The following is a 10376-nucleotide window of genomic DNA, read 5'->3' as shown; positions in this document are numbered from 1 at the left end:
TTTCTTCATTACTTTTCTTGTGGGTTGTGTGTCCAAGACATGTGTATGTAAGTCACAGGACAACTTGTTTGAATTGATTCTTTCCTGCTGTCACGTGGGTCTCTTCTGTCTAATCCTGACACCAAATCAATAAGTAAAAATTGGGTTTGTGAAAGTAGATCCCTACACATGTGTTCCTCATAAAAGAACCAATCACCCCCATCTTTACAGAAACACTAGTCAACCTGACACAAAGGAGGCTCATGTGACGACATTGCCCAGCAATGCCTCTTCCACCTGTGACTGGTACCACTCTGGTAAGAAGTTGATGGTGTTAAAATGTTATTTATAATCCCTCTGCTTCATCTTTCAAATCTTGGAATACCCTGACCTCTTTGCCTAATTTAATAGTCTGCAGTAGCTGTGTTCCTGAGCAGAGGTGGCCTGTGCTTGAAAAGTCATGATGCGTGTGATGAGTTAGGGTGGTCCCATGCACACACAGTAGCCAGAGCTAGCCCTCCATTGCCATCAGCATCAGAAAATGGCTCCAGTAAATTGAAGCCAATGGCGATTCCTTGCCTTGAATAAATTGCCTTTTTCAAATATACATCTCACCACCTTCACCAGATTTCTCAGTTTCTCTCTAACCTCTGGAAAATCTAAACAGAATGCCACTCATCTACGCACACTCTGAGGAAATTTGAGGTGTGTGTGTGTGTGTGTGTGTGTGTGTGTGTGTGTGTGTGTGTGTGTGTGTGTATACCTGCTAAGGAGTTCCTGACAATGCTGACATGATTCTAGAAGTCAGCTTCCCATTTATTAAAGCCATGTCACAGGCCCTTTTATCTACAGCCCACTCTAGCCCAGTGCACTGCAGTTCAGCATCAGAAGAACATCCAGAATATGACCTGTGCCCAGTGCTCATTACCTCCTGTTCGTCCCTTCTGTGTGCATTCCTCTGGGCAGCCCTTACCTTGCCCCTGATGTAAGGGTCAATGTCTTCAGAAGCTGCTTCTCCTCCTGCTCCTGGGTCTGCCTGTCAACCCCAAAGGAGCATCCCATTTTTATAGTCCATCCAGTGTCTCCTAGAAAGGTCATAATGCAGGAAGGGGCCTGATGTAGATGTGCTGATAAGACAGGGGTGATGCAGTCTGCCTCCCAGAATTAGTAGCTGTTCCTTGTTGTTGCTTTTCTTGGCGTGTTCCTATACCTGTGAGTGCAGATCTCGGGATGGCAGACAGGCACTTCACAGAGAGTGTGCTCTGTGCCTTTGTGTCTAGTTGTTCTTTGTGTTCTGTGTTCAGCAAGGCACGGGGAGCAGTCAATGAATTGAGTTCATTGATGCGCTATTGGAGTGAATTGTGAGGTGGCTTATCTGTCTCTGTCTCCTTCTTATTTACATGCTCACACCCTTTGTTCTGTGTTGCTGCTTTGTAGTCACTAGGATGTTGGGTGACTGCATGCAATGTCAAGATGGATATGGCCACAAGGCCAACATGACAGTTAGCAGGTGTGTGAAAGTCCTTTATGGTGTCACATAATGCTCCATGTGTAAGGTCAACACTTAATGAACAGCTGAGTGCCAGGCATGCATGATCCAGATATGGTGTCCCCTGGTTACAGTTTTAGAGATGACCACCTGTCGAATACGTTGTCTCCGGCATGAGTGCCATGCAGCATCTTGCCATATGAGACCCTACTCCTGAGTCAGCGATGTGCAGGGATGGGTGGATTCCATTGACAAACTGAACTGAGCATAGCATAGCAGTGGTCTAGGGTTGCTGAGCCTAGGAGTTATATAATTGTGTGAGAGCCCTTTGACTTCTTCTTTCTGTGGATGTATAATTGGCCTGGTAGGGATGAGGATATTGTGTGTGTACATATATTTTCAGTAACATTTACTTATTCTTTGAAGATATACATTTATCCCATGTGTTCTGGGGATATTCATTTACCACTACCTCCTTCTAGTGCCCTTGCTTCCTCTCCCTCATAGCGTCATCTTGCCTTTTCGTTGCATACGTCCCTTGTGTACTTACGGCTTTCCTCTGTTGTGTGGGCAAAGTACCTGTAGCATCCACAAAAGAGAGCAATTCCTTGTCACCTCATCAACCACTGCCAGTAGTTCATGCACATGGGTAAGTCTTTGTTTGGCCCCTCTGCATCCGTCCTGGAATCCTGAGTGGTTTGGTCCTTTGGAGGTCTTCTGATGGCAACATGGCTGGTAGGAGTCAGTGTGTGGGATAATCATGCCATGTCCATGAGTCAGCAGTTCACAGCCCCTCCCATCCCTTAACATTGTTCCTGCCCTCTCTTTCATGATGTTTTCTGAGCCCTGTGTGGGAGGTTGGTGCAGACTACTTGTCCACAGAGGAACAGTCACAGCTACTTAAACCTCACCCTCTGGCCAGTTTTGAGGCTGCATTAAGTACTACACACTGCAAAAGCAATTGTCAAGAGCAACAAAAGTGTTTACATTAATATTTAGAAATTAGCTTGATAGACAGGGGTGTTGGCACATGTCTCCCAGCATTCTGGAGGTAGAGACAGGAGGGTCGCTGTGAGTTCGAGGCCAGCCTGGTCTACTAAGGGAGTCCAGGACAGCCAGGACTACAAGAGAAACTGTCTTTAAATAAATAAAAAAAAAAAAAAAAAAAAAAAAAAAAAAAAAAAAAAAAGAAAAGAAAAAAAGAGAAAGCAGTTTGATTTGAGAGCATGTACTCCTGGCCAAACAAGAGATAATCCCTTCCCCCAGTCCTGTGATTTCTTCAGTCTTTTGCTGTTGACTATCTTACAATAGCAGGCAAGAACTCCATTTGTGAAGCAGGCCTCTTATGTAATCAGAAAGCACTTGGTTATCTCCATGACTGTAATTCCACTATTGCACAGTGGGCATGTCTTGCCATGGCCACCAGTATTATAGCAGGCAGGATCCAGTGTTGGGAGAGACTATTGATGTCTCTCCTCCCCAGTATCTTGCATAGTACCTTCTGGACTGCATAAGGTACCCAGCAGGGGGAGAGTTTCCTTGTCAATCAAGGCTGATTGCTCTGTGTCCTGCATCTTTAATGAGTGAGGACTTTGTTATAGGGTCTTATGATCTAGTCAGGGTAGGCACCTGTGCCCCCCCCAGTATAATGCCAGCTTGACACAAGCTAGAGTAATCATGAGAGAGGAGGGAGCCTCAGTTGTGAAAGCGTCCTCATAAGATCTGGCTCTAAGCATTTTCTTAATTGGTAATAAATGGAGGACACAGCTGTTGTGGTTGGTGGCATCCCTGAGCTGAGGGGTCCTGGGTCCTCTAAGGAACAATTGAAGGCGGGCTCAGTGGGCAGGTGCCTGTAATCCCAGCACTCTGGGTGGCAGAGGCAGGTGGATCGCTGTGAATTCGAGGCCAACCCAGCCTTCAAATGAGTTCAGGACAGTCAAGAGCACAGAGGAAACCACCCCCCCCATATATATATGGAATAGAAAAGGAAAACAGCAACAAAGAAGAGTAACCAGCACCCCTGTGTGTCCTCTTCGTCATTCATGCCTCCAGGTAACTGCCCTGTTTGAGTTCCTGCCTTGCATTCCCTCAGTAATGGACTGTGCCCTGAAGTGCAAGCTGAATAGACCTTTCCTCCCTAAGGAGCTATAGTCATGGTGTTTCATCGCAGCAATAGAGACCTTAACTAAGACAGCACCCGAGAGTAATAGCCTGTGCTGTTTGGGTGCTTCTGGGACTTCCCTGACCAATAGCTTGAGGGTGGTGTCCTGTGCCTGGCACTGAAATTTTCCTTATAATAACTACTTTGTTTTGGGAGTAGCATTGTCTAGCTATGCAGGATAGTTGTGTTTCAGAGTCATTGAAAAAATGTATTTTCTAGCTGGGTATGGAGTCATATGCTTTTCATCCCAGCTCTTGGGAGGCAGAGGCAGGCAAATCTGAGTTGGATCCTAGCCTGGTCTACAGAGTATGTTCCAGAACAGCCAGGACTACAGAGAGAAACACTGTTTTAAAAAAAAAAAACCAAACAGGTGGGCAGTGCTGGCATTTGCCTTTAATCCCTGCACTTGACAGGCAGACAGATCTCTGTGAGTTCTAGGCCAGCCTGGTCTACAGAGTGAGTTCCCTGACAGCTTGAGCTGTTACACAGAGAAATCCTGTCTCAAAACAACAACACCAAAAAAAAAAAAAAAAAAAAAAGAAGGAAAAAAAAACCCTAAACATCAACAAAATGTATTTTCTCAGGGCTGGAGAGATGGCTCAGTGGTTAAAGGCACTCTAAATTACTCTCCCAGAGGACCTAGGTTCAAATCACAGCACCCACATGGCAGCACCCAACTGTCTGTAACTCCAAGATCTGACGCTTTCACATCGACAAACATGCGGTCAAAACACAATGCACATAAAATAAAGGTAAAAAAAAAAATGTATTTTCTCATCATGTTACAAACTAGTGGAGTTCCATAAGGCAACTTCAAGTACCAATGGCTTGGGCTAATTTACATGTTCCCTGTCCCCAACCCCTCCTCTCCTTAAAACTTGAATCCTCTTTCATGTCACCTGTGTTCTGTGATCTATCCCCTGTAATCACAATTTCCTTCTTAGTTGGAAGATCACAGATTTTCATATCGTTCTTGTGAAGCATCTGACATCCCCCCAGTTTCTCATTCTTCACCCCCAGTCATGCTTGCCTGAGTCGGCTGTACTGTGTGACCCCTTGAGTGTGTTTACTCTTGTCTTCTGTCTGAACTGCTCCTTCCAGCATCCTCTGTAGAGCTGGCTTACTAGTCATCCATTCCTTTAATCTGTCTTTAATGTAGAAAGGAATTTATCTTTCTAGTCACTTATGTCCCCAAATATTTTACCAGATTTATCAGGTGTTATTCTAATGAACCTACCTTTACAAGTCACTTCACGGTTCTTGCAGCTTGAAATGTGGTTTCTTAGTTCTGTTTTTAATGTTTTCACTCCAGTTTGTTGTGGGATTTCTTTAGTGGTCCTGTCTATTTGATGTCCCATTGGCCTCTTATACCTGCGTAGGCATCTCTCTCTCTCTCTCTCTCTTTTTTTTTTTTTAGGCCCAGTAACTTTTTATTATTGTGAAAAAGGTTTATTTATTATCTGTGTCGTGTTCTTCCTGCATGTGACCATGCACACCAGAAGAGGGCACCAGATCTCATTATAGATGTTATCAGCCACCATGTGGTTGCTGGGAATTGAACACTGGACCTTTGGAAGTGCAGCCAGTGCTCTTAAGCTCTGAGCCATCTCTCTAGCCCCTCAGGAACTCTTCTTCAGTGATTTCACTGAGAATATGGTCCATGCTGGGGCTGGGGAGATAGCCAAATGTTTAAGATTAAGAGCACTGGCTGCTGTTGCAGAAGATTCGACTTTTATATCCAGCACCCATACCATGCCACTTACAGCCCTCTGCAGATCAGTTCCAGAGGATCTAATACTCTCTTCTGGCCTTCTCAGGCATCCTCCTGCATGCAACTTTACATACATAGAAAGACATGCATAATGTTAAAAACCCGCAAATTAAGTCTTTATAGAATGGGATCGTGTACTACATGCTGTAGTATGTTATTCTTCCCTTTCCATGTCTATTAATTGAAAGTTAGGTGTTTTTATCCCATGCTCTCCAAAGCTATCCCATGTTCTCTTTGTAGATTTGTAAACCTTTATCAGTGACATTTACTGAGTAATCTTCTTCCTCTGTTTCATCTTTCAGTTCTGACCTTCTGTTTTCTATACGATCCCTTCTATGGGTGTGGATTTCCACTGAGGTTTTTGTTTGGGTTAATTCAGTGTTTTGTTCTTTGTTTAATTTTATATTCATATCTTGGATCGGCTTCCTTCTTTCACTCAGCTCTTTTTTCTTTTTTTTTTGTGTGTGTACTGATAGCGTCTTTGGTTTGTTTCAGGAGAGTTGTAATCGTTCTTTTCTGGACGCTCTTCCAGGTCATCCTAACCAGGGATCCTTACCATGTAGTTAGACATTGTTGGGAGGGGGCATGTTGGTGTGTGTGTGTGTGTTTGTTTTTATGGGCTAGGACTTGCACATGTGAAGTAGTTGCTGATTTAACCATTCATATTCTTTTTCTCTCTCTCTTTCTCAAAAGAAACCATTTTTTCTTTTAGTGGAGTCTGTTCAATGTTCATAGAGGGAGGAGGCATTTTCCCACTCTTTGGTACTGATATTGAGAGCTACAGCAGTGGGGCTGACCTGGTGTGAGTATATGTGAGAACCCCCTAGGAGCTGGGTGGGCGGGGGTGGGAATGCGTGGGCCTGCCCATAGGCACAGGGCTGCAATTTCCTGGAGGAGCAGGGCAGCAGGAGGCAAGTGGGATTCTGGAGGAGCCTGGTGTAAAGTCAGATGTCATGGCAACATATGGAGGTGAGATCCTGGAGGAACCTGTAGCCTATGGGACAGGGAAGAACTGGCCAATTAGAGTGAGTTATCAGTGGACGGATGAAGCATGAGGATATTTTAAAGTGTCACTGAGACACAGTGGCCCCCACTGGCTAGATACTGAAACCAGGCAGTGCTGAGGATTGGCAATGTTCCTTTCTGGGTCCAGGAAGGCTGGAGCTTGAACCTGGCAGAGGAGGGTTGTGTCCTGGGATGTGTTCCACAGCTGAGAGCTCGTCAGAGCACCCTGCAGCAGAGAGTGCAGAGGAGACATGATGGGAGCCAGCACATCTGGACTGGGGCTGCTTAGCTCTACATAACTCTGGCCCCCGTCAATGGGGGCCTTGATAGGAGACAGTATGTTACTGGATCTTTTGTTCTGCTTCCCAGCATAGAGATTGTGTCTTCCGTGTGTGCTGTGTGTGTGTGTGTGTGTGTGTGTGTGTGTGTGTGTGTGTGTGTGTGTTACGTTCATTTTGCTTTTAGTTGTCTTCTTGTGAACGATGTCCAGACCTGGCTTGTTGGATGGGGCACAGGGTGTGACCCTGAGTTCAGTGACAGAATGAGGCGTGAATGGTGTTAGTGGTCTGACAGGGCTCTGTTTGTACTTAGTAAGCCCTGCCTGAGGCCTGACTCCTTCCTGCCTCTTTTCTTATCTTGTGTTTCCTGTGCTTCCATGCTTGTTTTCTGGGCATGAGGTTTCCCTTCCCCTTCCAAGGAAGGCTGCAGGGCTCCCATGCCTGCAGATCTGCATTTCCCCTGTACATGATGCCACAGTGTCTGGTGCAATCACAGGTCTTAAGCGGGACAGGGTTATTTGACCAGAGGCCACTCGTTTCAGTTCCAGCTCCCCACACGGTGTCATAGAGCAGTCTTCCTATCGCCCCACTTGGCCCTTCCAGAAGTCTCAGCATGTCCACGGCAGGGCTCCCCAGCCACAGTGGTCCTCACTCTGAACCTCAGCTGCCACTCCCTCCACAGCCCAGGGTGGTCTTGGTGATTGTCAGATGCAAAGGACAGTTGGCAGCTGAAGTTTTCTCACAGGGCATAAGTCTCAGTGTTGCTCAGTAGAAGACAGAACCAAGTGTTCCGTTGTTGTTTTTGGATATTTGAGGCAAAGTGAATCGTGTTCTCGTGCCTGTGGTGCCACCTCTCAGTGATTAGCTGTCTATGTCCACGTCCCTGACAGTTCTTTAGAGCCAAACAACTTGTGGAAGAGGTGGGAGTGGGCACACTCCGAGGAGGCCTGGTCCTCCTTGTTCTTAGGAGGCGGAGTAGCCATTGAATTCTGCTAATCCAGGATGCATGGAGCGTGTTATGCACGCCAGGTTCCCATCCTTGGATAAAGGCTGACAAAGGCCAACTTGTCTCTGATGGTATGTGCCTTGACGTGCCTTTGAAGGGAGAGCCTTTCAGGGCTGTCCAAGGCTGGCCTGAGATCACAACTGCCTGTGATAAGTAGGTAGGTGCCAACTCTTAATGGCCTCTGTGTGAAGAGATGACAGTGGGTTAGCTGAATCAGAGGTGTGCTGTTGATACCTGCATCAAGATTTCCACCTTTGATTGCTGGGTCCATAACACAAAACACACACACACACACACTGTGCACACACTGGTGGAGAGGCTCACACTCCTGTTTTCTCATGTACTTGACTGTGTCTGGTTCTTCTACATAGAGACCAGTCCAACAGCCAATACAAACAGCCATGAATCCGTAGAGGTGGCAACGATCCAGCAGGAACAGCAAGGCGCTGCTGATGCTGCAGGAATCTGTGGAAGCAGACAGGATCAGCTGGAGTACCATGAGAAGTTCTCTGGAATGTTTCTCTCTGCAAAGTGAAGACCAGCAATTGCACAGCCAATAAATGCCCACAGTCTCGCCTCACTGTCTGTGGCTCTTTTTATACTCACTCCCACCATAAACGTACCCTCTCATGTGTCTGCTCCCAGCAGAACATCATGTGCCCTGCACAAGACAGCTTTCAGCAGAACACCATGTGACACAACTGAGTCTTCAAAGACTCCAGAAACGTCTACTTCAACATTCTCTTCTCTCAATTCCTCCCAGGTCCTCCCCACCTACTTACCATCCAACTTTATGCTCTTTCTCTCTCAGTCTTACAAAATATAGTCAAACTCCCAAACAACAAGAAACAAGAAACACTCCTCCCTCAACCTGAAATCCATACAAATAAGCAAAAGCCTGATTAGACAAAAACATGCAAACAAAGCAAATGAGACCAAAAGTGTAAAAAATATCATTAATTTATTTTTGTGTTGGCCACTTCTCCTGGCATGGGGTTGCCCTGAGGTGTGGCAAACACACACAGTGAGACTGCAGGAAGAAGCCTGGGGTGAGAACATCACCAAAAAACAGAGTAGTTCATCCCTCCTGCAAAATTCACCTCAGTGGCCAGTGCCAGGGTGTACCCAAAGACTCTTCAAGAAAGGAGAAACAGGATTAGAAGGGCCTGCAGAGTAGGTCTACAAGTGTTTATGCAACTTGCATTCTTGCCAGCTGGCCCAAGAAAGGCAACATGGAGCCAAGAGCCATATCCTGTTAGTGAATGAAGAGGACAGCAGAGAGAGCCATGAAAACACAAATAGGTGGCGTGGACATGATGCATTTTCTGCATTTATCCACCTAGACTTTTAATAGTGTCCTTTTCAATTATCAAATTATACACTTATTTTGGGTAGGTGACTTTAAAAGCCATGAAAATCTGCTGGATCCCTAGCACCCATGTAACACTAGGAGTGTTTGTGCGTGCCTGTACTATCAGCAGGGGTGGAGGGCATTAGACACAGGAAGACTGTTGAGACTTGTGGCCTGCTAGCCTACCCAAAACCTAACCAAGAAAACACAACCAAAAATACTGAGCTATAGATTGATGATAGACTCTGTCCTAAGAGCATAAGCCAGAGAGTGACAGAGGAGTGCCGCATGGCTCCAGGGATTGACCTAACTAGGGGAGAAAATGAGAAATGACAGACACAGGCCACGTATAGTGGAACAGGTTGTCTCTTGGACTCTTGGAATGAGAAGCTGCAGCACTCTGAGAGCTTGGTGTGTTTTTTATATACAGTTAAGTTGGGGGCCAGGGTTATTGCATACAACTAAGGAGGTGAGGTTAATACAGATAATCAAGAAGGTAGCGTTATTACATATAGCTGAACATGGAGGCAGGTTAGCTAATTTGTGGTAATCTCTGTAGAGGAACAGTCTTTCCCTCTCTCTGTAAGCTATGGTGGATATTTTCTGCACACACTATCAACATTTGCATGCAGACTCTAGGAAGACTTTTCTATCTCTAAGTAACCCAGGGAAGTCTTTGTCACTCGCATGGGACCAAGACACTGGTCCTAGACATGGCTCTGCCTTTGTTAATAGCACACACTCACTCAGGGAGTCTTACAGAGGAGGACACTAAATATCTTCCTTTGGTCTCTGTATGTATACATATACATTACACCTACAAAACAGAAAGAAGAAAATGAGAGGTAGACAGCAGAGGATGCTGCTATTAAGCTGGGAAGAGCAAGAAGGACTGGTAAGAGGGAGGGAGGGATAGATTGCTCAGAAGCAATCAGTTTGAGGGTGTGTCCCAGCACTGATCCAGCACACCAAAGAACAAGTCCTGATTATTCAGTGTCACTAAGAGAGCACCTTTGCTGTGCATCTTTGCTTTCAAGTGAATTTCTGAGCTCCCTGGCAGCTGATGCTCTGTTGATAGCCACAGAGAGATGGGGGAGGGGAGGGAAAGGGACAGAGTAGGTGAGGGGAGAGATAGAAAGAGCTTTGAAATTCAGGCTGTTGGGTGTCTATAACCTGGACCAGAGACCACTGTCTTAAAAAGAAGAAGATATGCAGATTTCCAAAAGCTTCTGCCACAGATTCCAAATCATACAAACATATGACCACACAATGACCTCTAAAATCATCCTGCTCAGAGTAAGGTTTGATCCAAAGATGTCCAAAAGCTACCTGGGTA

At 45.7% G+C, this 10376-nt stretch overlaps 1 protein-coding gene across 1 annotated transcript in view; it reads left to right on the top strand.

Annotated features, from left to right (window-relative positions):
- Cdk5rap1 (CDK5 regulatory subunit associated protein 1) overlaps positions 1-10376 on the top strand; it is a 107470-nt gene that overhangs the window by 88232 nt on the left and 8862 nt on the right. The window lies entirely within an intron of this gene.

This window comes from Acomys russatus, chromosome 4 (assembly GCF_903995435.1).
Source record: "Acomys russatus chromosome 4, mAcoRus1.1, whole genome shotgun sequence".
Lineage (NCBI taxonomy): Eukaryota > Metazoa > Chordata > Mammalia > Rodentia > Muridae > Acomys > Acomys russatus.
The sequence above is the reverse complement of the archived record's forward strand: the minus strand, read 5'-3'. Positions and strand labels throughout refer to the sequence as shown.